The sequence below is a fragment of the Polypterus senegalus genome, chromosome 18, assembly GCF_016835505.1.
Source record: "Polypterus senegalus isolate Bchr_013 chromosome 18, ASM1683550v1, whole genome shotgun sequence".
Classification (NCBI taxonomy): Eukaryota; Metazoa; Chordata; class Cladistia; order Polypteriformes; family Polypteridae; genus Polypterus; species Polypterus senegalus.
Window position 1 is genome coordinate 22,943,089 of NC_053171.1, and position 21,039 is coordinate 22,964,127.

Consider the following 21,039-nt stretch of genomic DNA (forward strand, 5'->3'; position numbering starts at 1 on the left):
AGAAGTTAATTAGCAGTGAAAACTGGTCACTGATTAGGAAAAGAGTTTGAATGAAAACCTGCGGCCCTCCAGGCCTGGAGTTCGACACCCCTGGTTTAAGGTTTTGCTCTAGACATGTCATGATATTACCTGGTGAATATGCTCTCCTCTGCCAAAGCTAAAAAGACCTCGGAGTACAAGGACTGTTTCTCCAGGCTGAGAAAAGGTTACTTTGTGTTTGGCATATAGTTTTGATGCTCTTTAGGATCTCTAGGTAAAGTTGTGTAAGCCGCAGCCTTCTTAGAAATGACCAGCATCAATTTGCATGAAGGTCTTCACCCTTTGTCTGTCTTGTGAGTGCCAGGGATTTCACCAGAAGTATATGAAGTTTATTGTGAAGATAGAATTGATTGATCTGTCTGTTTCTGTGTGTTGCCACCATGACCCTTGCCAGGACGGAATCCTGAGCAGTTGAAATTTTATGTAATAAAACCAGTGCTGCATTTGATTATTTAAAGTTTAGTTTACTTGCATTAGCTTTTTTTTTTATTATTATAATTGGATCGCCTTCCTTTTATGGATTTGATACATTTGCTACAATTGAAATTTGCATGCAGATGTGTGGATATTTAGAAGTCCTTATTCTGGATTATCTCAATGTAAAGACTGCAATCCACTCTTTAATATAACAAAGTAAAATGCAGACTAGGTTTGTTCATTTTATTCTTAAGTATGCTTAACTTTGGTGTTTCCAGAAAGGCCAGTTGCAATGTAGTGTGCCACCTTGAAAATTCAGTTAAACCTAAATAAAGCTTTGATTTTTTTTTTTTTCCTTCTTTATTTCCTTCACCACATGTCCCAAAAAAGTAGGCTGTAGAGACTTAGAAGCACGACTAATGTCTTGCTACTCAGCAGTGAGTCATGATCTTGGGGTGGTTTTTAAGCTAATAGCAGGGCTGTCACAATCACAGTTGTCCATTCATGGTAAAATATTCCTTATAAGGCTCCCTGCTGGCTGTCTATTAGATTAGTCATATTTCGGCCCACTTGCAGAAGTCGTCACTTCCTAACATGGACCATCTCCTCCCCCTCCTCCTCAAAAAACTCTACTATATGAACATTGTCTTTGATTCCTAATCCTGCAATTTTTTTTCTTTTTTTTTTTAATGACATAGTAGTTCACATAGTGCAAATATAGCAGTTGAAAATGTGAGCTGCATCATCTTTTATTAAAAAAAAAAAAACAAAGGCTGGGATCTCTCTGTCATGTTCTTGGTTTACCTTAATATAAGGGGGTTTAGCAGGACCATTTAGATAGCATGATGGTGGGCCAGATCAATTGCATCCGATGGAAGAGTGTGTCATTTGATTGACGTTGCCACACTGCCTCTTTTGCCCTTTTCACTCTTTCAAATGCAGGCTCATTTTTTTTGAAGCATTGTATAGGACTGGCAATATGGGCTTAAATTGATGCTGCAGTTATTTTGACGTAAAATGTGATATTCAAAATTTCTCAATTTATGTTCTCAAAACACCTTTATAGATTGAAGACCAGCACCCTATATATTGTACATGTATATACACGCTTTCTGTAAAAAGTCCAAAATCTGGGGTGAATTTCTCATAACAGTATGAAATATTAGCAAAGGAAGACTTTTTTTTTTTTTTTTGAAAGTGCAATTTCATAAATAGCTGTGTATCAAAGCAAAAGCACAAATAACTTTTTTTTTCTTTTAACTTTTTGTTTTAAACCTCCTCTACTTATACTGTGAGTTTCCATTAAATGTATTGTTTGTGGGTCTACATGTCAGTAAACATTGCTTTTTCTCTGACTGTTTTTCATAAATGAAGTCAAAGCTCTTGATTCATTACTGTGCTAATCAAATGTGCATATATCATGCATGTACTGTTTGAGTAATATCATTTGTAATGGTTTCAAATTCTGTTCTTTCTCCCATCTATAACAGTGTATGAAGCGTCTCGGTATCTATTTTATAACTTTTGCCAGCATAGTAAGTATTGTTATTGCAGCTGGGCAACTTCTATTTTGTATCCAGTGCTCCTAACTGCTTCAGGTCAGGTTGGGGAGCATGCATGCGTACAGTGCGTTGCCACACCCACTACACGACGAAACAGGATCCTGGTTGGCAACCACTCAGGGAGACACGCGGTCCAGTCCCCCTCTCCAAAAATGACCATCTATCTGCCGCAGCCAGGTGATCCATGGGCATCCCCTTGTTCTGGTCCAGCCACTTCGATTTTTAACAATGAGGATCCTGCAAGCCAGATCACCCCCGAGGAATCGCGATACATGGCTGTTGTGCCATAACTGAAGCTTCCTCACAATGCAGGTAACATTTCATTCGGGACTTCATAAGCAACCGCTCATTCGACATAAAGTCAAACTAGTGGTACTCCAAAGAGAAACGGTAACGAAGGAGTCCAGTCTTCATCTCAGGTCACTGGATAGCATCCATGTCTCGCAGCCATTTAGCAGGACAGGAAGCAATAGGACTCTAAAGACTTGGACCTTCATCCATTTGCAGAGATATCGGGAACGCCACACACCCTTTTCATGACACCCCATGTTCTCCCAATCTGTCTACTGACTTCATAAGAAACATAAATGTCACTGTTGAGGTAAGTAAACCTCTCGACAAGGTCAACACACTGATGATGGCTGTGCCCAAGAGGTCATTAAAGGCCTGTATCTTGGTTTTTATCTGGACACTCGCAACACCAGACACTTGGACTCCTCACTATAATTATGTGTGTGTACGTGTCTGCTCCAGGTAAGACTCTGTTAAAGGTGTGCTCTTAAATTCTGAGTAGGGTGGGGATATTGAAAATTTTAAAGAGTGGTGCCAAAAAACTTAGTTTTCTGATTAAAAAGAAAGCAGACATCAAATCTCCTACATTTTTGCAGCTTTATAGAGCACAACTTCTTAAACTTTGGGTTTTTCCCCCATTTTGGGTAGGGTGTTATTATTTTTGGGTCACGCAGAATTTCATAATTGTAATCGATGGGAAAAGGTTGCCTACCAAGTGTCTTGTGATTGGTTGCCTTGGGTAGTTTAAACATATGCTATTGTACCTCTATGACCTGTGTTGGTAATTCTGCAAGGTGGAACCCAGCCTTGGGCAGCAAATTTTTCAGTGGGACCCCCAACACCCAGCCAAAGGGATGAGTTTAAGAGGTCATTTTCGTCAGTATTTTCATTTGTGTGGAATATGAAACTTTGAAGGACAATGCAGGTATCGTATAGAAGATTCAAAATCTCAAAAAAGTCTGCTGGAGTACTACAGACATGTAGTGTTGTGACAGATAGCTGCAGCTGCATTTTAAACGTGGTTTTTTTTTTTTTAAAAAGAAATGTGTGGTACTATGAGACAGCCTTTATATTCAAAGCTAGAATGCAGTTAAGTTAAAACCACTCCAACATTTTAAGTTTAAGTCTTTAGCTCAGGCTTGCTTTCTTTACTAGGTATTTTCATCAAGGGCACTTATAAGTTATCCTCCGAATATAATAGGATTTGCAGATAAGATCTGCGATTCGAGGAGAAAGTTACACTTTTGTGACTGTTCAAAGAATCAAAACTGTTGTAAAAGTTTTTGATTTGAGGACATTTCTAGACATCCAGATACGTGTCTCTTAATTTATTTGAGTTATTGTCCAGGGCACTTGCTTCTGTCTATTTTCTCTGTATGTTTAGCATTCATTTGCTCAGAGGTTGATGCGTTTGCTGTTTCCTGAGCAGCTCTGCTTTTCTGCACCATAGCGGCCTGCTTCTTCTCATTTTTTGTCGGCATCTTTTCGCATGAAAACTGAGTCAGTCAGTGTTTGTGTTGCACTTAATTAGTACATTTTCCTTAATTTTTCACTTAAGCTGGCACTTAAATTATTCTTGAGGCAGATTGAAGACTTAAGATATGAAGAGGTAGGGGATGAGAACGGCGTACGGCAGTTTGATTCTACAATAAAATAAAAATAAAAGTGGAATAGCCTTGCAGGTCAATCATCACCCTAAAAGCGGATATTAGACTTCACGTTGTATATGTGTACCAATGTTTGGATCAATAGCTTAAACGGTTTGCGAGCTACAAGTGATTTAAAATCCTGGACGGACAAATGAACAGCCACGGTAGTGTATTATATATAAAGATAGTGTAGTGGCTTAGGCTTCAGTCTTTAAACCACAAGGTAGCATTTTCAGTTCCCGTTTCTGCCCTCTGTGTGACCCTGAACAAGTCACTTAATCTGTCTGTGCCCTAGCTGCAAGTAATATATGTAAACAGTTGTAGCATCCTGATTATGTAAGGTGCCATAGATAAAAGCATTAACTAAGTACAGTATATGGTAATGATTAATGTAATGTATTTCTCGGGAGAATGTTGTGGTCAGTTAGTAGGGAGGTCGTTCAGAGTAAGCAAAAAAGATCATGCATCCAAATTCGATTTCACAGCTTAAGCTCTTTCTTGCCACAATTTTGAGTATGGTTGGATTTCTTTTATTGGCCTTTAAGGAGTCCTACTTAGATTTGTGGTTAAGTTGGCTTAAATCTTATTGTTTGACAGTGTTTGTTTCATGTTTTTATTTTTGTATTTATTTTTTCAATTCTTTGCCTTTTGGTCTGTGGATTCAGATATGTAATAGTAATACTTCCCTGCCTGCTTCATGTCATGAGTATGTCATATGTCTGCAGCCACTGCATGTTTAGATGACTCATGCTGTGTTGCGTGGTGACACAGTGGTTAGTGTTTCTGCCTCGTGGCCTCAGGGTTGAGGATTTCATTCCTTTACCAGGTGCTGTGTGTCGGCGGTTTGCTCATTTACATTCACTTTTACACTTTTTTCTAAGAGTATTCAAGTTTCTTCCCACATACCCAAGATGTGCTTGATAAGATTTTAGAACCTCTTGCTGGCAGTGAGATTTGCTTTGGCATACCCATGCCCTACAGTGGAGTACCTCCTGTCAATGCTGGGTTTATGCTTTATGCCAGATGTTGCCTCTAAGCCTGTATTTGGATGTGGGAAATAAGACCGATTAAGATAACTCAATGCATTTCACAAGTTTCATATTTTCAATATTTATTAATGTATGTTCTGACAGGAGGTCCAAGATCACAAAGGAAGATGGTGAGTAAGAAATGACAACCAGGTAGTTTGTAGTCCCAACATCTTGGCCACCAGGAAGCCTACACTGCCTTCACAGTATGGAAATGGTTTGTATGCTTGTCCATTGACAGTGTTTCATTGCTTAGGAGTGCACTGGCACCTGTTACTTCACCGGGGTCTCCAGTCCCCTTGATATTTTGATAATGTGCCATTTCCCAATGGTGCTTGATGCTTTACAGGATACCCAAACCTCAGATTAGTCCTTTGAGAGCCCAAGCTTATTTGGGGACACCTTTATAAAATTAAGATTTTATAAAGGTAAATTACTCAATTCATATTTAAAATTTGCAGAAATGTATGTGGTTCAGAAATTACAAATATCACTTAATCTTCAAATGTGATATTGCTTTTGTAGTGGGTGAAATCATAAACCAAACATTTTCTAGGGGGTGCATAGAAAAGTTTGGGAACCACTGGTTTAATCTGATTAGTTTTCTGTTTGCTGTAGCAGGTGTTAAGCCAAAGGCTCTTTGTGCTTTTTAGGGCAGATGCATACTGGGATATAAGCCCAAAGTAAAAGTGTTTTTAAGTTACTTGGCTTTAAACTCTAGTGGTTCCTGTTTGTTAATGGCACACATGGTACATCTTAGTGGTGGGCACAAAATCACTTTTACAATTTCTGTCATGAATGTCACGACCTGATATTTAGGAAAAGGTGGCAGCATAAAGGCTACAAACATTTCTACTTATTGGCGCATATTGTGACTTGCCCATATGTTCGAAGGAGGGTTTTGATCAAAGTTACACCATTATACGCTATAGTTTGTTCGGTTACATCAGAAGCAAGGGGGATTTAACCGGCAACCATTATTAAAATGGTATTGCCAGTACCATATGTTAAATCAACAACCTACATATTTAGAGCTCCAACTGATATTTTTACTTTTTGTTTTTGAGTTTAATGCCAAAGATTTTCATTGTTTTGACCAATTCACATGAATGGTTGAATGCCAAAGAAAAAACCCTAGACACTCCTATTATGTCCAACTGAAGCAGCACACACTGTTACTACAGAGTCAGATGTGTGCTGCATTGAGATGGATGGAAAATATGAGGTCATTTGACAACAACGTGGAACTGCAGGTTCATGCTGTATTAGATGACCACATTACTCCACATGACCCGTTCTGACCCCCTTGCCACTGCATTTTATCAAATTAACAAGAGTTAGTGTGAGGTAAGAAGTCCAGAGTTACACCCAGAAATGGCAAATTGTTCTTTCTGGCATTTGTGAGAAACCCAATGTGTGTTTATTTAACCACATGATAAGCTGTCAAATTTTTTGGGAAGAAAATAGTGATGCCATTTTAGCTGCAATATGTAACTGATATTCAAATCTGTTGTGGGTGCTCCTCAGTGTGTTTTGTTTTGGACAGTCATTTGTATCAGGTGACACAATGAGGTTGCCCAAGGCCGGTTGCGCTTTCACATTTGGTATTTTTAGTTCTGAAAGTACCAACACTGAGATGCTTTAGAAAAGGCAGATTAAGATCCAGTGGATTTTGGGATGATGCTAGTTAGCTCAGTACCAAACTAATTAAACTAACCAAACTAACTCTACTGGTCTAAATGGATGAAGCCATTTTGATACACTGTATAGTATTACACTAATTTGGAAACCAGTGATATCCATTAGTTGCTTATTATATTGCTGCTGTTTATCATACATTGATACACAAGGCACTGGCTCCCAATCTGAATTGATTAAAGTCCTTGATACATTGTATCTTTTCAAGTGATCCTTATCTCTCTCCCCCCCATTCTAGCCTTCATTTACATAATCTTGTCAAGTCTAAAGGCACACTCCTGTGAAGTCTGTCGCATAATGTGACATGCCCAGCAACTCGATCCAAGACGGATTCGCTACTAGTTGTTGGAGCAGGACTGTGTGCATGAGAGCTGGCAACCAATTAATATTCATCTGGAAGTACATTGCCACGACTTAGGGGGTAGGGGGTTCAGATTGTGGCTGAACTTGCCTTACCTGTTAACCTTTTGTACAGCTGGGGCTGTGTAGGGCAGCATGCCATTGGTTTTCACAAAAAAAAGGGGGTGAGCATGACTGTACTGTATGTGACATCGGCTTAAGCAGAATATGAAGTGAATGGATGGTTACTTAAGTTTTGAACAAAGTGTTTGAACTAAATTTAGTTAAGATTAAGATTAAGATTAGGAATTTCTTTGAAGGAAAAACTTTTTCTTGCTATTGCACTGCAGCTCACTGTTTTAATTTTATATGTTTCTAATTGTTCTTTTTATAAATCCTTTGTGTCTGTGTGTGAGGAGCCCATTAGGCTGTTTACTGTGTGCAAAAGTCAGGTTACATTACATTCCCACCCCCATGCACTGTATAAACACTGTGTACAGCTCGGTGGCGAGTTATCTGTTAAACATTTACTACTCCACCATATATTGTCAGCTTTATAGCCTGCACATAAATGAGCAGAAGTATCAAGGACCAAACTAGAAGCACAGATTGCAAAGATTCTCAGTAATATGAAGGAATTAACTAAAATGTGCATGACCTAATGTACTTTGCCAAGTTTCCTTACTGAAGAGTGTGAGCCCAAAATGGAGAAATGAGTGTTGTAGTTCATAAGTTTGAAAAAAAAAAAAGACTTCTTCTTTTTTATTTTTTTATTTTTAAATGGTGGCATTACTGCATACTTTGTGCAGTTTAATATATTTTCTAAATGCAGTGACAACAGATCCAGCTCTCACTCTGTTTGGCACCTTTTCTTTAGGCAGTGGAATATAAAGATACAAAATAGCCATGTTTACTGAGCTGTCTTAACAGATAAAATTTGCCTTCTCAGATTTGACTTCGTTTCTCACTACAGACAAGCCCAGCTGAGCAGCTGTCTGCTGGGTCAGCAAGTTTGGTCTGTCTGAGCAGTGATTTCTAACGTCTCTGAATAGCTAAAGAATGTTAAAGCAAAAAGGGCCAAGGGTAGAAGGCAGGTTAGAGCAAGAATGTAGAAGTTACTTTGGAGCTCTTGGCAACATTTGAATTGTGTAAAGTGTTTTTTATATATATATATATATATATATATATATATATATATATATATATATATATATATATATATTTGTATTTATATATATATATATATATATATATTATTTGTATTTATATATATATATTTGTATTTATATATATATATTTGTATTTGTATTTATATATATTTATATTTGTATTTGTTAAGGATGTGTGTTATTAATGCCATTAAGGTTAAAATGTTACATTTGATTCTAGTGCCTGGGGTGAACAGTCGTTAACACTGCTGCCACACAGCTACACAGTCCCAGGGTTGAATTCCATGCCTAGTGGTTGTCTGTATGGATTTTGAACTTTTTCAGCATTTGCCTTTTTTTTTTTTTTTTCCCCATCTCTGGGCCCCCCCCCCTCTGGGACTCGGGTTCACCTCCTACATCCTAAAGTGCGTTGAAGCTAATTGGAAGTGTTGGTTGTCCCTATTTGAGTGACTTTTAACCCTTCAGTGTTTTGGTTCCCCTTTGATCGCCATACAAGCTATAAGTAGTAACAGCTCCTTATCACCCTCAACTAAAGTGGGTGGGAATATGAAGGACTAGATTTTGATACTGTTGATGTTTTGCATATAATAAATGTTTCCACATTTTGTGTGTTCCACTTTTTTTTTTTTTAAAGTTGTATTTATCCATGTCATTCCCACCGTGGTTATTTTTCCCTTGGTAATGCAAGTTCCTGCTTCCTCTCTTGGAGATTACAGTCCACTCTGAAGGAATACTGACCTCTACACCCTGGATTTCATGCCAGTCATGTCTGGAAAAATTGGTAACTCGTGTAGTTCTTCAGAAAAATTATTTAATCCGTTAGATTTTATTTATTTATTTTACATTGACTTGATTGGCACTTTACAGGTTTGTTCCTTGTGGTGGTAAATTCTATTAAATTTTATGGTTAATTTAATTAGAATGTAAACATTCACCAGTTTGCTTAAATAACTATTTTTTTAATATAGTGGGAGGGGGCTTAAAGACCCTGTAAACCAGTGTTTCCCAAACTCGGTCTTGGTGGACCCCTGTGGCTGCAGGTTTTTGTTCCAACTAGATTCCTAATCAGTGACAACACCTGATAGCACTGATCTCATTTAATTAGCTGGTATTTTTTTTTCTTTTATTCGACATTCAGAAAAGCTTAGCAGCATGATTTTTACATGTATAATATATTTAGAAATATTTCTGCTTTTGCTATAATGCTTAACTCTTTTGTTGATTTCATTATACTTTGCCCTTTCTCTGTCCAGTTTTTCCCCCCCTTCATTGTATCTTATTAATGACAATTTAAAACGAGCAGATCAGACAACCAGACAAACAACACTGAATGATCAAAGGCTGCAACTACTTTAGAGTCAGACCCACTAATTAGTAAAAATTGGATTAATTAAACAATTAGAAGACCTAGAAAAGTAGAATGAAAATCAAGATGAAAATTACATTATTCCTATAATATATATATGCAGCCACAGGGGTTCACCAGGACCGAGTTTGGGAAACACTGCTGTAAACCATCAAACTTAGTGAAGTCAAGAATTTGGAACTCTGGACTTATTTAAGGGGCAACATTTGTTCAGTGAAAAGGATTGCTGTTCTGACAAGACTTCTCTCCGCTGCTCGTAAGAACAATACTTGCTTTTATTTGTGCCACTTTATTTACAAAAAGTGGAATTATAGACATACTAAGGGATTTATGCACCATGGTCCCACAACTGGTTTCCCTCTAACATACAGGTTGAGAATTCCCTAAATCCTTAATGCATGGGACCAGAAGTATTTTGGATATTTTTAGATTTTGTAATATTTGCATATATAGAATGAGAGATCTTGGGGACCCCCTTCATCAAATGGGGAAATGCAGCCACGCCAGGGAAATGATGACTTGCGCATATAATAAGTCAAATCACCAAGCTGCTGTTATAATGTATGCTAATGTGACTACACCTGATGAATATGACGCAGCCTATATTTTAGTTCCCTTTTAAGAAGGTCAATGCTGCATATTTACATTGAAACTTTGATGTTTCATTAGTTTATATTGTCTACCTCTTGTCACTTCTCATGGAATTGACTGACAGCAGAGATATCCCAGCCAGCCTTCACTCCCATCATGCTTGCTTTCCTGGAAATCATTAACTGACCAAGTTTCTACATTCAGTTTTCATACTATATGTTGTGGGTGTACATGCATAAAAATGTGTTTGCCAACAAAAAAGGTAATCTGCAGCAGTGTCCAGTTTTTCTAATGTATTCTTAAGAATTTACTCAATCCTTAGTATAATAAGGCCACCTAGTGAGAATGAAGCTGCTCTTGTTAGCTGTGTACAGTGAAATTTGATTAACGTAGAATTCCTCTGCAGTTTTAATGGTGGCATGCAGCACTTTTGAATGCAGGTGTTATCCTGTCGCTTTGCTTAGAACAAACTTTATCTATTGTGTTTCATTGCTTAGTGGAGTGCAATTCTTTACGGGGTACTTTTCGCCCAGCTTCTGCATTGTCAATTGTGTGTCGTTTCACCACCCAGTATTATGTTTTTACAGAATAAGTCAGTTTTTGAATTTGCACATGCTGTTTGTCATTCACATCCACTTTCTGGCATGAACATATTTTCACTCTCAAATTCAACTAAAATTTTTTAGAGACCTCTGATGTGAAATGTTTGCACTTGTGGTGTCATGTTGACACTCAAAGTGTTGGATTTTGGAATTTTAGATTAGGGATTTTCAGCCTGTATTAGTAGCAGTAGGGTGTTATGTTGTGTTAGTCATTATGAATGTAATAAACAGTCCAGGAAAGTGACACCTTTAATTGGCTAACTGAACAGATTACAATATACTGTATACATTTTTTAGCATTATTAAAATGGTAACACTACTTATCTGTGCCTTTTTTGTTTATTTCTTCTGCTTCTCCCATCCTAATGAGCGTGCAGCCAGTTCATGCACACCTTGAAGGTGTCTTCCAGTTGCAATGTGAGGAACCTTTGGCATTATCAAAAATGATTGCTTCTACCACTAAGAGCCACCTGTCCAAGTGCTTGTTGCAAGGTGAACGTTTAAAAGTCGACCACTGCTTCCACTGCCCAATGGTGTGAAAATAGAGTGACCTTTTGATGTTTTGAATCATTGTGTAATTATTTATTTATTTTTGGTGTTCTATTGTGAATGCTCAAGATTACAGTGTTGTCATCCGTCTGGTTTCTCTTCTTCTCTGAGGTTGAAATGTTTATTGTTGCCTGTTTTGTTGGATTTGCATACATTGAGAATTTAGAGCTATTGTTACATGGCATTGTACTTTTTATTATGAAGTGATCAGATAACTAAAGTGGCCTGCATACAAATAATACTAAGATTGTGTTCTTTATCAGTATACTTGGGTTAAAAATTATCCACTGAACATGTAAAGGACTAAAGAACCTCAGTGTGACATATAAAGCAATTGTCCCGTAAAGTGTGTGTGTGTATATATATAATTTTTTTTTTATTTTTAATTTCTATGGTAGGAAAACATTAAATCTTTGTTAAAGATCACAGGGTTATAGGGGTTGATCTTGTATCATCATACTTTTCAGTACAATACTTTGACTTCTAGGCCTCACAGCTGATTGCATTGCTCTAGAGCATGTAGTTCCTTAAACTCTGGGTCATTGTTGCCTTTTGGGTTGTGACTTGTCATTGTATTCAATGGGAAAGGGTCATTTATAGTTTGCAAGGCGTCTCGCGATGGGTCACTGTGGGCAGTTTAAGCAGTTGACATTAAACTGCTATCATTGTTGGTGGCAATTCTCCAAGGGGGATTCTTCTTCAAGAGCAACTCCTCCTAGACCACATCTGGATCTGACAGTTCACTTACTTTTCTTTATTTGGTATTTAAATCTACAGATCATAAGCTTGCAGTGCTGTGTTTAAGAGTGTGGTACAGCGCTAGATGCTTCGTTTCTTGGGTGGCATTGCCACTCTTTACTTGAGCAAACTTCTACACTGTACTAAAATGTAAATACAGATTTGACATTTGTTTGACAAAACTATTCATCTAGCGGATTTTTTTTTTGGTTTAACTTTGTCATTGATTAGCACATACAAATAACAATTTCACTGTACTCTCTAATATTATGACAATAATGACCTGTATTCGTGTAAAAGTAATGGAACATCAGAGATAGAATTGGTTACAAGTTGCCTTGGATAAAGGCATCAGCCAAGTAATAATATGGAGACACATGGGCAAATGGCTTCTGCTCGCGCAGGTTCTAATCCAGAGTGAGACTCCCTCTTCTTGGCACAGATTAGCCTCGGAGTATCCTCTTGTCTTTTTGCACTCTTAAGTTGTGTTTGCAGTAAATGGTGTACATTGTCTCATTCCACTACATGTTATATTTTTGCACCGTGATCATGAAGACGTGCAAATTCAACTCAATCTGTACTGTGTATTCGGATGGGATGATCAACAACAACATTTATTTATATAGCACATTTCCATACAAACCATGTAGCTCAAAGTACTTTAAATGATGAAGAAAGAGAAAAAAGACAGAATAAAAGATTAAAATTAGGGAACACTAACATGTTAAGTGTAAAAGTAAGGTCCGATGGCCAGGTAGGACAGAAAAAAAGAAAAAATCCAGATGGCTGCAGAAAAAAACAAAATCTGCAGGGGTTCCAGGCCATGGGACCACCCAGCCTATGACAGCGTACATTATATTATTGAATGCAACATGTGCCTCTCCCTATATGGCCACTGCCTTCCACATGTTACAAGGTAATGTGACCTGTCTCTCTGTGCATCTTCTCCGGCTAAATCCATACGCATGGAACAGGTTCAGCTCACCCCATCAGTCAGTGCATTTACATGCACACACATAAACATGTTAAGGTGAATAACCCAATTAAGACAGAAAAATGCATGTTTAACATGTGCAAGTAATCTTCTGGAGTACAAAAATGCTCCAATGTCATTGAACGTTGCAAAAAAGAGTGAAACCTTATTTGCTACCATGAATCTTAAAATTAACATGACACCTGTTATAATTGTGTGTTTTAAAAATAAGTTAAATTAAGTTGATACTTTATTTATTTATTTATAGGTTTCTGTTACAAAAAGAATGCAGAAATCTTTTTTTGTTGGCTTGGCTGTGTGATTGAGCCCTGCAAAAGACCGGCGTACCTTTACATGTGCTTCTTGATAAACCCGACGCAATGCTGTAGGCATTTATACTTCAGTAAGATAAGTATTGGGTTAAGTTACTCGTCACTTTAAAACGTAATCGGACTAGTTAACGCATGTTACGTACTGCATGTTGCCCTACTGCTCTTGAGGACATTCATCTTATTGACAAATTTAGCAATTTCTGAAATATTGAGACAGATTATTTCAGCCAGGAGAAGGAATACTAAAGATCAACTGAACGTTTGTATCCGGAAATAATTTTTTGTATCCCCATAATGACAACGTGAAAAAAGTTTACTTGAGATTTTTGCAAATTTATTAAAAATGAAATAATTTGAGAAAGCACATGTACATAAGTATTCACAGCCTTTGCCATGAAGCTCAAAATTGAGCTCAGCTGCATCCTGTTTCCCCTGATCATCCTTGAGATGTTTCTGCAGCTTAATTGGAGTCCACCTGTGGGAAATTCAGTTGATTGGACATGATTTGAAAGGCACACACCTGTCTATAGAAGGTCCCACAGTTGACAGTTCATGTCAGAGCACAAACCAAACATGAAGTCAAAGGAATTGTCTGTAGACCTCTGAGACAGGATTGTCTCGAGGCACAAATCTGGGGAAGGTTACAGAAAAATTTCTGCTGCTTTGAAGGTCTAAATGAGCACAGTGGCCTCCATCATCCGTTAGTGGAAGAAGTTCAAAACCACCAGGACTCTTCCTAGAGCTGGTTGGCCATCTAAGCTGAGCGATCGGGGGAGAAGGGCCTTAGTCAGGGAGGTGACCAAGAACCCGATGGTCACTCTGTCAGAGCTCCAGAGGTCCTCCTGTGGAAAGAGGAGAACCTTCCAGAAGGACAACAATCTCTGCAGCAATCCAGGCGTGTATGGTAGAGTGGCCAGACGGAAGCCATTCCTTAGTAAAAGGCACATGGAGCCCGCCTGGAGTTTGCCAAAAGGCACCTGAAGGACTCTCAGACTATGAGAAACAAAATTCTCTGGTTTGATGAGACAAAGATTGAACTCTTTGGTGTGATTGCCAGGCATCACGTTTGGAGGAAACCAGGCACCGCTCATCACCAGGCCAATCCATCCCTACAGTGAAGCATGGTGGTGGTAGCATCATGCTGTGGGGATGTTTTTCAGCGGCAGGAACTGGGAGACTAGTCAGGATAAAGGAAAAGATGACTGCAGCAATGTACAGAGACATCCTGGATGAAAACCTGCTCCAGAGCGCTCTTGACCTCCGACTGGGTCAATGGTTAATCTTTCAGCAGGACAACAACCCTAAGCACACAGCCAAGATATCAAAGGAGTGGCTTCAGGACAACTCGGTGAATGTCCTTGGGTGGCCCAGCCAGAGCCCAGACTTGAATCCGATTGAACATCTCTGGAGAGATCTTAAAATGGCTGTGCACCGACACTTCCCATCCAACCTGACGGAGCTTGAGAGGAATGGGCGAAACTGGCCAAGGATAGGTGTGCCAAGCTTGTGGTATCATATTCAAAAAGACTTGAGGCTGTAATTGCTGCCAAAGGTGCATCGACAAAGTATTGAACAAAGGCTGTGAATACTTATGTACCTGTGATTTCTCAGTTTATTTTTAATAAATTTGCAAAAACCTCAATTAAACTATTTTCACGTTGTCATTATGGGTTGTTGTGTGTAGAATTCTGAGGAAAAAAATGAATTTAATCCATTTTGGAATAACGCTGTAGTATAACAAAATGTGGAAAAAGTGATGCGCTGTGAATACTTTCCGGATGCACCGTAGGTTCTCTGACTATATGTGAACATGGCCCCAATGCTTTACGTATTCAAAAGTAACAATATGGTCACAGGCTTCACAAACTGTCAATGAAAAGAGTTGCATTGCTACACTCTTGCTAAATGAGCGAGGTAAAGAATAACAAATCCATTTGCCATTCAGCACCGGAGCCTCTGTACTTATGCCATTGGACATTTAATTGTATGTGTTGCTATATGGTAGCTTTTAGAAATCAAACAGCTGAAAAATTAGCACGACGATGGCTGTGCCCAGTGTACAATGTCCAGGTGCTATACTACAACTTACTGAAATACAGTACCAATCTGTTGTTGCCACACTGCGGTGACAACACAATGAATATCGGCAAGTTTGACGGACAACATCAGAAAATTTGCACCCCCACGGCTGTCGTCAGGATAGACAGATTTGTTGTATGTGCAGCATACACTCTGTATATTCTCCTATATAAATCTCTCAAAGGTATATACAGCATACTTTGCGTACAGGCGAATGTTTCGTGGATATTCTTTCAAACTTAACGCCACGGGATGTGATTCGTTATGCCAAAAAAAGCACTTATTTTCTCTGTTATCGTGTAGAGACGGCACACGTCAGTAATTAGCGCTTCTTTTTTTAAACTGTGTCCGATGTATTTGTGTTCATCAATTTGCCAGAGGAATTAGTATATTTGGTACGGGACGCTTTGCGGTTTACTTCGATGGGAGTTACGTGAGGCCGGAATGGGGGTGGCGGTGGTGGGCTGCGCTGGGAGGGACAAACGCACTGTCGCATTCGAAAGCCGAGACGAGGCTGTGGCGCCGGGACTGTTGGCTTTCTGGGTGCTGCAGTCCCACGGCTTCGCACGCTATCTGCACGTCCGTGTGTGCTCCTCCCCCAGTCTCTAGCTCTTTCCTTTCTTTTCGCCTCCTTGACCCCGCCCCTTAGTGTATGTCCCGCCCCTTTGCTGTGGCGCTCTACGTCAGTTTGTCTCCAGCTTTTGCAGTTGCCTGTTTGTCAGCTGTCGGGAGGGGGAGGGAAGAGGAGGAGGAGGAGGAGTGGGGGAGGAAGACAGCTGCTGCATAGCACTTTCTGTTAACTACGTTGTGTTGCCGCAGATCACGGTTTGCTCCACGGAATTAAAAGAGCAGCGTTTCTTGGTGCTTCTAGTCATGCTCGCTAACTTTATGGCGACGAGCAAAGGGTTCGGGTGAAGTGGCTTCGCTGTGTCGGGAAGGTAAGTGAGTGCGTGAGGTTTGAAGAATACACTCCCATATTTCAGAAGCACTTCTGTGACTTCAAGTGGGAATCGTCGTGACAAGACGAGCCTTTTGAGAAAGTTACAAAGAACGCAGAATTGCAGATGGTTCGTTTTGTTACAGTAGCAACAAATACAACCATAGAGTTTTAACACACAAATGCACTGGGGCCGCGGCAGTAACGAACGCCTCCTAAAAGTTCCCTTTAATGGTGGGTGGATTATTCGGGATTCTTCTGAAGGGTAGGATACTGTTCTAGATGCGGGAGACTTGAAATGATTTGGAGCCAACGGGATCATGTTGAAAACAAGAAGTCAAAAGTCTGAATATAAATGGAACTCGGTGCAAACCTTATCTCTGGCTTGATTTCTGCTGTTAAATCCTTAGCAACGTATATATTATTTTTTAAATTCTTGCACGATAGTGGAGTAAACTTGCTAACTTTTGTTTAACATTTTTTAATGCCAGTCAAAGTGGTAAGGCATCACTTGCTACTTAATATTTAAGTGTTTCTATAGAATACTAGAGAGACACAATGTGCGCATGCGCGCGTGTAGCATTAGTTCGTATGTAACCAATGGAAATGGTGCAATTTTAAGGCAGCAAGGCGATAATATGAAAGTCTCCATCTGTGGGGGTGTTCTTGGCACAATGTCATGAAGGGTCACCGTGTCGAAATATCTCGCAAAAGTCTTCAACATTAAATTGTAGTAGCAAGCGTTTTTTATTCGATATGTAACTTTCTAGACCATATATGAGTACACCCCCACCCCACCCCATCGTTTTTTGTGGCTCCTGTATTGTGCACATCACTTGTCTCTTCTGTCTTTCTGTCTTGCTCAATGCATTTAATGCCTCACCATCTTTATAAGTAGCCCCCATTCGTAACTAGATGGCTGTAGTCACCAGACATGCTGAGGTTTATTTATTTCACCATACTTCTGATTGAACTGTTTTGACATTTTTATTAATAAACGTTGTATTCTGGTACTATTGGCATTTTCTAAATTTAAACATATTCTGTATGTAATACCTTATCATAAGTAGTTTACAGAGGGCATGAGAGTACAGAAAATCTTATGGCATTTGTTACCTGTGCATATTTTGTGTACTATAGATGTATGGCAGTAGTAAAAATTCAGGAGTCTTTTGAACAATCAAGTAACAGGTCATTGATAATGGAGTATACGCAGTAGGAATGCATGCATGCAAGTCTTAAAATTTAGCCACTATTCCGGAAATGCAGCGTGTGTGATTTGACCTGCAGTAAAGTAAAAGCCATGGGGATAGCTGTGCATAAACTGTTCTGGATAACCATTGTGAGCCCACTTAGCCCAATTCTGCTAATGATGATTGCACAAAATAGAAGAATTCATGTTGTCAGGTGCAAACAGTTCATTGGCACCTTGTTAATTTTTATATTAAAATAAAAAGAGAGGTAATCTTTGTACATGTACAGTGTGAATATACAGACTTACAAAAATAATGCGATTTAAGCGACCTTGCTTCCACTGTGCATTACACAGGCATTGTACTACCTGTGCCAATTAAAAATGTTTTTTCCCTTCCAAATTCTTTTTTTTTTTTCTTCTCCAAGTAAAATGCTTAAAAAAAAAAATGTAGGTAAAGGTGGCGCGGTTTTATTTGTGTGTGCGTATGGACAGTTTATGTACTTGGACGCATGCATGAGTGCAGGCTTTTTAATTCAATTAATGTTGTATGCTTTTATAGGATGTATTATAAATTATATATTTGTATTATTAAAGTGCATTTATGGTTTGTTTATCTTTCATAATTCTGGCCATATAATAAGATGTTATATAGTTGTAAAATTATAGCATTTTGCATATAGCTGTACCATTAGCCTAAGGCACTTTACAGATTTAAGAAGAATGCAACATGACATTTACCAAACTTAATTTTACTGTTCCCTGATTTTACTAGTTCAAGTTTTGCAGCTCTATCTGTGGCACTCATTTCCATGCATTTGATTATATTTTACGAAGCATAATCAAAATGCAACTTTGTCTTTTTATTAGAATATTAACATTTTTATTCTAATTAGCTGTGTCTGGGAGAAGACACCAGCTGTGTAATCTTACAGGTACATGATGGGCCCTTTTCTTGTAATTTTTTTTTTTTTTTTTCTTCCCTTGTACTTGGAGTGTGATGGGCATTTCAAACAGGTGATTCTTGGTGACCCCACCTGTTCAAAAATAGTTTGTTATTGTTAGTTTTGTCTACCTCTCCCTCTGCCATCCTGGATGTTTACGGCTGTACTGTCATATTGGCTAGCAGTACTTTTTGTTTGACTGGTAGTTTTCATCTTACTCGAGATCTAAATTAGTATTACTTATTTTTTGTGTACTACCATTTTTTTTACTTTCTTGCTATTTTATTTTGTATGCATTTTGAATGTGTTCTTACTTAAAACTGCCTGCCTAATAATAAACAACTTGCTGTACTTTGACTCTTTGTCCATTCTGTTTTATTTGTGAAGATTGTATTTATCCCTGTTTATGTAAAAGTGAGAGACTGCCATTTGTCAAATGAGCACATTGTCACAGTCAAAGATTTAACTTAACTGTCACCTCACAGTTGATTTTTTTTTTTTTTTTGCTTCTTTTGCTCCCTCTGTCGTTGCTATTTTTCTAAACCTACAAGTCCAGCTTTAGGGATCTGAGGGGCTAGACCCTGTCTGGCAGCACAAATGAAAGAACAGCAACCGACCCTGTGGTGTCGGGTCATTGCAGAGTACACACTTGGCCACTTTAGTAGGACAAAGCCTACTAGTATGTTAAGATATGCAGGGTAAAAAGAATGCAGAAATGAGAGTGTGCAGATTTCTCACACACACACACACACACACACTCCTCTAATTGTGTGGCAGTGACGCTCAACATTACACAACTTTGTTTTACCATATTTCTCACGGTACAATAAAAAAATTAATTCTTGTCTAGTTTCTTCATAGGCAGATGTAGTTTCTCTTTCTTTTTCTTAATCTGTCATCTTCCACTTCAGCATGCCAATGTTTCTGTTGACTTTCTATCTCTGCTAAGTCAAGCCATATGCGACTAACACAGTTCTGCACATTCATCGTTTATGTTGGACGGTGCAAAGACAATGGAAGACTGTCTTGAAGACTATAAAGGTTTAGGTCAATCTGTTAGTATAGATATGTGACTTGAGGATGTACAGTTAGCCTTGAACTGTCTTGTGTTCAAACATAATTAGGCTTAATTGTGTCAACAGTGAAGAGTGAGTGGCTGAAGTATTTTAGGTGCTGCTATTGCGCAAGTAAAGCTCTTTTGTATTTCATTGCTATATTGTTAGAATTGTTTCACTTGTTACAAGAAAACAGTCAAATACCTACAGTGTAGCTGTGTTTGTCCCATTTATCTATCACATTCTAATTAAAATAATTTTAGAATAATTCAGAAAAAAATTCTGGCGAACACCTTTCATTTGATGGTGGTGTTAGGATCAGGCAGTTCAGAATAGAAATTTCCACCATCGTGCAGTTTTACAGTTTAATGTCATTACATTAAGAAATAGGAAAAGTGACATTTTTGTTAAGATGTCCTAGAATTCATTATTTAAAATAATCCTTGCAAAATACTTTTTAATTTTCAGGCTGACTCGACAGAAATCCAGGTTTAATGGAGTACGTTTTCATTGGTGACCAAAAACTGACCTGATTGATCAGACTGGCCGCCTGAGAACCTCCTAGAATCTGCATATTCCTTGTTTTGGGGGACGCAGTAATACGTTTTAGCAACAAGCCACTGCTTCCATGCAGATTCCCCTTTTTGGCTCCAGCCAGCCATGTTATAGGGTTTGTCATGCATACGGACTACATGTGCAGTGAAATTTGTACTTGCGTATGCTGATCAACATGAGTAGAGATGCTCTAAATGTAAATGTTTACTGGCAAAATACGTTCTTTCTCACTGGTGCTTGTGTGATTAGTATTTTTTATTTTTTTTTTAATTAATTTGAACTTGACTTTATTTGTATTGAAATGGTATCCATTTAATGTGTTGCTCTGGCAATCTGTGCTTATTTGTAGACATAATTTCCAAAGTGGTGCTGCCACATAGCTTACTATATTTAAGCAGAAACAAATGAAGTGTCCCAAACTGACTAGGCTTTAGTCATGTTTTAAAATAGATTTCCTTTTTAAGTTTATGCTATTAGTAAGTCAGTCTGACATAATAAAATGTACTAAAGTTGACACATAATGTGTCAATGTTTCCTGCAACTATGCATAGAAAATGAAAGTTTGCTTGATAAATTACATTTATTCCGGCTTCTCTTACTAAATGTGAATATCCAAACCTATTCTTAAACATTTTTAGCATGTGGTATAGTGAATATGTCCCCAAAAACTTCACTTTTATAGAATATTCTCAAAAACATTGATCGGGAAAATGAAGCCTATCCCAGCAGGACTTGAGTGCATGGCAGGAAAATGCCTTGGACAGGTAAGGGTCACGCGCTCTCATAGAGCGACTTTAGAGCCATCGCTTGAACTTGCCGGACTTTTAGCATTTGGAAAGAAAGTGAGATCATCCAGAGGAAATCCACAACAGATAAAAGGAGGTTGTTCAGACTTTTATTCTATGTTAATTTAGTATTCCCTTATTTTAATTCT

The 21,039-nt window shown here is 38.4% G+C and overlaps 1 protein-coding gene across 2 annotated transcripts in view; it reads left to right on the forward strand.

Annotated features, from left to right (window-relative positions):
• The window catches only part of si:dkey-177p2.6 (uncharacterized protein LOC568712 homolog), a 43,249-nt gene that overhangs the window by 9,737 nt on the left and 12,473 nt on the right, over positions 1-21,039 (forward strand). Inside the window, exon 1 of one of the 2 annotated variants that reach the window (XM_039741778.1) lies at positions 16,188-16,360. The exons of the other annotated variant lie outside the window; for it this stretch is intronic. The gene's annotated coding sequence lies outside the window, so the exon portion shown is untranslated. Of the gene's footprint in view, positions 1-16,187; positions 16,361-21,039 lie in introns of those variants that run through there. 2 annotated transcript variants of the gene reach the window in all.